The 7743-nt window shown below is 32.2% G+C and overlaps 1 long non-coding RNA gene across 1 annotated transcript; it reads right to left on the reverse strand.

Moving 5' to 3' along the window:
- Window positions 1-6409: 6409 nt before the first annotated feature.
- LOC149575581 (uncharacterized) lies at window positions 6410-7045 on the reverse strand. Its single transcript, XR_016359696.1, has 2 exons — window positions 6980-7045; window positions 6410-6732 (listed from the first exon to the last, which is right to left on the reverse strand). It is a non-coding gene; the product is annotated as an uncharacterized LOC149575581 (long non-coding RNA).
- Between the last annotated feature and the right edge of the window lie 698 nt (window positions 7046-7743).

The raw sequence follows: 7743 nt of genomic DNA on the forward strand, positions 1-7743 counted from the left end.
TAATTACATACTTCATTCATCTCATTTATCCATTTATGAACTATAACATTCAATCAATACAATCACATAACATTCATTAATATGATATAAAATTCATTAATATGCAATAGTAATCAAGACTTTATATTATATTATCAGAAGATTTTATAAAAGTTTTACCCTGTTCAACTGCAGGCACCGGGGGAAAAAGAACAGGGAAAAGAAAACCCCTGGTATAGCCCAGGACCAGAGTCCTATATACATTACAAATGCCCTTTATAAGGGTCTTTAAGAAGGCATGCCTCCTTTTATACAAGGGGAGGATTTATGATAGAAGAACCTCCAAAAACAAATACAAGGTTGGATCAAAATCTGTCTTAGCTAGATTCCCTTCCCAACATATTGGGGATTACAAATAATAGTGGCTAAGAGGGTTACAAATATTAATGTTGGAGGAAATTGGAGTGACAAAATTTTGAGATCTTTGGTCTGGTTAAAGAAATGGTGGACACTGGAGGTAAATGTTGCAACCCTTGAATAACCTGCAATAAAAAAACAATATTCCATGGCATTGAAAAGAAGGAGGGTAAGGGGTTAATAGGTCTTACTCCCCTAAAACAAATATCTGACAAGTCACCTATTCTCAAAATAGGAATCTGTAAAACTATTTAGCACCTTAACTTCTACCTTTGGTCACAAATAGAAATATACATATACGAAAGAGAGCGTATGAATGATTCAAATCTGCATATGTATACATATACAAGTATATATACTTATGGGAGATAGTTTATATATATATATATATATATATATATATATATATATATATATATATATATATATATATATATATATATATATATATATATATATATATATATATATATATATATATATATATATATATATATAGACATACATACATATATTCATATATAGAAATATACATTTAAAGATATGTATCTACATAAATACAATTGCAAATATATATATACATTTATATATTCATATATACATATATAAATCTCTATACATATATATATTATTTTAAAGGACAAACAACAATTTATGCTAAGGAGAATAATAAATTGTTGTTTGTCTCTATAATATATAAATTTAATCTAGCGCCCACAAAAGAGGACAAACAAATTGGCTTCAAACAAGGCTATAAAGCAATGGTTTCCCGTCACGACACAGATTCCAGTGGCCAAAGAAATGTAGAATATTTTGATGCATTGGTTCACACAAAGGTAAATAGGCCTAATCAATAATATTGGTTCACACAAAGGTAAATAGGCCTAATCAATAATAACTAAAATTGAGAACTTCATGAGAAATAATCTATTTGATGTTAATTTCAAACAATGATAACAATATGCATGACATTTCACTACATCCTTCTACTCCTGACACAGATCCTACTCATGATTATGAAGGCTAATAGGCACATCGTGACTATCTTTGGCATTCTCCCATGGCTCTTGTGGTTCTAATCTTATAACATGAGGCTTCCTCTTCTTTTTTCAAGCATAAGGCTGATGCGCCCCTGTAATAAGAAACAAATGGGTTTAATTCTAAACATTTTTTTTAATGTTATAAGTATTTCATTAATCTAAAGAACATAACAGGGACTTTTCTTTACTTGATAGTGCCACATCATCTACCACATTTTGTTCAACCCCAACCTCAACATACCCAACACTAACATCACGGTCAACTCCATTACCATGACGTTCTCCATACTCAAAAATTATCATATAAAGCTTACACCAATTGCAATTTAAGATGCCAAATTTTATTAATAATTACATAATTAATTTTTAATAAAAATTGAATATGTACCTCTATCACTATGATGCACATTAGGGCTTTCGTCATGTGTAGGCTATGTGCCTTCATAATCATGAGTAGGATCTGTGCCAGGAGATTTTCATATTGGGCATGCCCTGAACAAGATATTTAAAGATTTTATCAATAGATATATGCTGCTTGAAGGGTATAAGGTGCACTATGTGCCTAGTTGGGATTGCCATGGGCTGCCCATTGAGCTCAAAATCTGCAGTCCATAGACCAAGAGGCAAAGAAAGAGCTCACACCATTGAAACTAAGAAAGAAAGCTACTCAATTTGTCAAGAAAATTGTGTGTTTATATATGTTTAAACACATATATTTGTGTTTATATTCAAGAAAATGCAATTGGCAGGTATAAAGCTAAATCACACAACCTTTGTCAGCATTATTAATGCCTGTGCCAAAACAAGAGCTTTGGAATAAGCTATGGAGATGCATTGAAGCATAAAGAATTTTTGTCAGATGTTGTAGTCACAATTGCCATGGTAGACATGTTTGAAAAATGGAAGCATAGACAAGGCATGTGAATTTTTTGACACTATTTATTTATAAAACTATATTTATTTATTTATGTACAATATTTATTTATAAAACTATATGCTGAATGAGGAAGGGAAACAACAAGAAGCAAATGACCTCTTGAACCAAAAAGTAGACATGTAGTATTTCAATTTAATTATTTCACATGTAGTAATCTTATTAATTTTTACTGTTATTATGCAATTATGGATAATGCCTGGAATCTTTGTAACAAGATATTGAATAATGGGATATCTCTTGACATGTTTACTTAAATGTGCTTATCCAAGAATTGTGTTAAACAAAGGATAGTATGAAGAAAAGTAGAGCCTAACTAAATATTGGTAAAAGGCTCCCCACTCAATAGAAAAATTGGTGGTGTCTCTTCTAACAAATTAGAAACATTTTCAATAGTATTATTGAGCCCCATATTTGGATATATGTGGTGTCAGCATTCATTCCAAATTCTAGTGCAACTCTTCAATAATTTAGAGTTATTCATGCAAAATAATATTGAAGAGATTTTAAAGATGAATGAAAAATTTGAAGATGCATTCATGAAAATGTTCATCTTCATAGCAGTAGCTTTGGAAGATTGTGACAGCAAGACAAACTTAAGAGTTCCCAAAAAGAACAGGGACAATTAGAAACAAATGCAAATTCATTTCCACCTAGTGGGACTTTTTTAAAGCTTTCTAGTCTAAAATAAGAACTTAGAAGAGAACGATTGATTTTTTTATTCTTTTAATATACACAATCAACAAGGCCTTGGCTTTTTACCGATCCAAAAAAAAAAAAGTAGAGGATTGGCTAAATATTCTCCAAAGGGGATGCATTTTAGTTGTGCAACGAATTCAAGATTTAAAGTGCAATGATAAATCAGGTAATAGGAGGTGACTCTGGCCTAATGGATAGACATTAGTCTTAGCTAAAATTTCTAAAGTCATCTACATTTTGCCAGATAATGTAACCCCCATCAAATCCATTTTTTGTTCACTAATTTGACCGTGAATTTTTTTTAATTCTATCCCCAGTTCTCACACTCTCAATTAAGATTTCTAGACAAAGCAGCTACAAGAGGCACCAAATATTTGGTAGAACATGTAAAAGTGGCCACTTTATAGAGTACAACATTACAATAGTTAGTTGTGAAGGCAATGCCTGAGAGTACGTAGTATTTGGGCACAAGATTAAGGAATGGTCCAAAAATCATAAACTTTAGAAGTAAACAGATGGGAAAAATCACAATCCTAACATATCAATGTGTTATTTAATAATGTTCCTACAATATTTATGGTGATGACTTCAACAATTGAGAATGTTGAATATCATCAGCAACTTGTCTTCCATACATGCCAATGATGTCAATCATGGTGTCATGAAGACTTGGTTTGCTATGAATAGCTACAAGCGAGAAACAACAAAAGTGCAAAATGCAAATGAATTTACTTGGCACAATGCATCATATGCTCCACTATGAAGCAACTACAAGATGTGCAAGAAAATAGCTATTACTTTGAAGCTTCTCAAAATATGAAGAGTTTTGTTAAGATTTAGAACCCAAAGTACCACTCAATACTAAGTTTCCATATTCCTTAGCCATACCCTGTAGTTGGAAGTGGTCTTCCTAGATGATGATCTTATGAGTCAAAAAGACTTCACGAGACTTTTCCTCTAAAGATATGCATCAAAGTGGGACTGGTGCCATTGAAACCTATTATGAGGCATTTCATTGGTACCATAAATATCTCAAAATATTTGACATCAAAATTCATTCTCACTTTAATGCAGATGTTTGTGGGTGGACCTATTTTATATGGAAGAAAGCTTAATTGACAATCTAATATCATTATCAAAAGCACAAGAAAGTTGATCAAATTCTCTAGAGCTTAGACATTTTTCCTTCAGGTTTGCTTACATTATAGTTGAACCAATTGATCCTTAGTGGCATCTACTGAGATAAACCTATTACTCAAGCATTGATATGTAGTTTACAGATGGTGGATTTGTCATGCATTACAATGGGAACATGAAACCATGGTTGATATTAGCAATGAATTAGTACAAACCAATGTAGGAGAAGTATGTAACTTATTCACATCCAACTATGGTAGTAGTTGTTAATTAGAATTTGATTTAAATCATCACAAAGTTTCCAATGCAAGCAGAAGCAATGATGCACCATACTCTTATGGGGAGTAAATCTCATATTCTAAATGATGCCAAAAATTCTTACATAATGCACTATGTATGCTTTCCAAAATTGTATAAGATAGCAAATGCTTCTCAGTCATGGAAGACAAATAAATCCTGCATCACTCTTTTAGCTTTCATTCATATCTAGGAATATTTTTTCCAATTGTACCTAATAATACTCATTGTCATTGAACATCTAATTTCAACCTCCAAATAAATAAAAGCATAATCTGCTAATCAAGAATTATAGCTTTACTTAATGAATTTTTATAGGGGAAAAATGTCTAGGCTAAGAGAAATGGCAGCTCCCAATAGAGGAAAAATTGAAGCTTTTGTTTTTGGAGAAGCAATGCACAAATTGCAAAATAAAGAAAAGATGTGACTTAATGAATAGTGGGCCAACTTAGATTATGACAAGATGACTAGTCTAGATACAACATTGGATGATTATCAAGGGGATCCTAGTCATGCTGATTTGATATTGGAGAGTTGAGGAGGCTCAATCTACGCTTTTTAACTTGTTTTTTAGGTGGTTTCCAAAGTCAAACTCCAATTACTATGTTTAATCTTAGTGGGATTTGTTTGCAGAGATTATCCCTTCTGAATTGCTAATTTGAAGAGGCTTATTTTCTTTACTTAATTGGAAAAGTGAAATTCCTTAGGCTTTGACAAATCTTTCAAATTTTATTCGGTGAATGACTAGATAGGCATCTCAAGGAAACAAAGAATGTATCTGAAAAAAATAGGCATTGATCCTTATTATTACATTCTCATAGTGTATGTTTTTTATTGGATTTAAGCTGGATAACATTTAAAAATAACAACAGTAGTTATACAAAAATGTTTTATAAGAAACTGCAAAGAGCTACAAGTTAAAGGTTGCTCTCTAAAATGTCTAAAAGAACCCATTAAAGTCAATTATAATGGCTGCAAGAGAAAAAACAACTATGTTGACGGAACTGAAATAGCACTCAGTCAAACATAGCAGAGAGTTACTTTAAAGCAAAGTAGGGCACATGCAGGTCTGCAGCACTAGAGTTGAATGAAAATGATAAGCCAACACATTGCAACATTTGTGAAAAATATAACAATTTATGTTCTAGACCATTATTCTATCCAGACTCTCAAAGTATGACTATTTTCACTAGATTTTTTAATATGTAACAAATATCATTTTAATTAGCAATGTATATAGTGTTCAATTAAAAAGACAAAAAAAAATGGAAACATTAAACCTTACGTGTTGGTAAGCTTTGTGCCCCATATAATTCTAAAGCATAAAAAGCATGGCAGGTCTCAATACCAATGACAATATCCATAGTATTGCAGGAACTAGAAGAAACAAGGAAACCTACCAAAGTTGCTAAAGAAAGTCAACCCAATAAGCTAAGAAATCCAGATAATATGCTTAGCTTCCAAGTAACTGGAAAGGTGAAATTCACTAGAGTTTGTCAAGATTTCTTTATCTATCTTGCCTAGCTATAAACTCCAATTATGCAGCAAAATTGCAAAGCCTAGGGTTTGAAAATAAGCAACAAAATCTAACCATACTAGAGCACCTCTATATCACCTATTTTCTACATCACCTCTTTTTCCAATCTTAAAAATCTTGAGATGTATGCTTCTGGGTAAGAAAGACCACTTCCTCCCTCCATAGCCAGTTTGTTTAGACTTGCTAGAGTTTAGATGGAACTCCCAGTGACATATCTCTTCTATTTATGATGTTTATGGTGACAAAAAAAGAGACTAAATAGAATTTTACAGTTATAATAAGAGATCGTATAAAGACTAGTAGAAAAGAAGATAAACTAAAGAACACAATAGAAGATTTCACCCCACAATCATTTTTGTCTCATGCCTATTTAAACATTGTATGCTCTCAAATATTATGATGATGGCTCTCTAAAAAAAGGCCATTTCTTCGTACATTGATAGATTTCATTCAACTATCTTGACAAACAATGCTATTGCATGCAATCCTTCTCAGATCTTAATAAATTGTACTTAGCTCAAATAAGAAGAGAGATGGATTCCAGTTAAAACATATTTGAGCACTTGTCAAAGAGGATCACCTAAATCCCCATTTTTATATTAATACAAAAAGGGCCATAGCATAGGTAATCACTATCATCAAATGCAATTGGAATGGTTGGTACAGTAGAAAAGGAGAAACCCCTTACCAATCTGCAAGATGCAAAGTGGTGTAAGGGAGAGATAAGTTCAAAAAATTTAAAGCACGATCATAAATGAATAAGTGAAGTTCAAGACAACGAAGCTAATTTGGATTATGTACAACACAAAGAAAACCAAAATGTAATAGCAATTTTTAACAGAGAAATGAACTATATAAACTTATAAAGCTCATAATAATAATAGGCCATAAACAAGAGCTAAATTTTGAGTAGACAAAGTCTAGACACATGAAGCATACCTGATTGATCAAAACCAAATCACTGCCAAGCCTTTTAACCAATCCTTAATAGCAAATCCATATACTGTAGTTAAATTTTCAAAAAAAATGTTTGCATCTCTAGCTGGGACCGTAAATCAGAACAACCCACAAATGAGATGTAGATGATGCAAAAACATGAAAAACCTACAAAAGCGCTATAGCCAACCAACACTTCAAAGAAAGAATATAAATAGTTTACTTCAAACACTGTGCTAATACTCTCTCAATGGATAATCTAGCTGGCGTTCCTTGAAAATCTCTCAAATATTATTACCAACAAGACAAGATCCATAGAATTCCTCTAAAAGAAAAACCCTGCACTAAAGAAAAGTGTGTTGCATAAACATTTAAACACCATGAGAAAAAATTGGACAAGAAATATTCTTGCATTCTTACATTCATATATTAGTTTAAGTGCACACAATATAGGACTCTCACCTTGCCATGCCCAAGTTTAAGTGCAAGGCAAGCATGGAAACACATTTATCTAGTTGATGCTTTCCTAGGAGTTTGCCACAACTAGGCCATGTCCATTGATTCTTAGGGAGCTTCTTTTTCTACCAAATATTTCCATAAGGCGATGCACAAAGATGACTATGTAAACATTGAAGAATCAATCTTGGCATTTGTTTGTTTTAGAATCAAAGAGCTTCAATCTTTTGAATGATTTCCTTCATGTCACTGGATGATTCTTCTTCCATGGCTTTCTCAGGAGGATGTGGAAGAAGTCGAACATCTTCACC

This window comes from Cupressus sempervirens, chromosome 2 (assembly GCF_028749045.1).
Source record: "Cupressus sempervirens isolate cs-2001-9-10 chromosome 2, ASM2874904v1, whole genome shotgun sequence".
In the NCBI taxonomy this organism is placed as follows: Eukaryota; Viridiplantae; Streptophyta; class Pinopsida; order Cupressales; family Cupressaceae; genus Cupressus; species Cupressus sempervirens.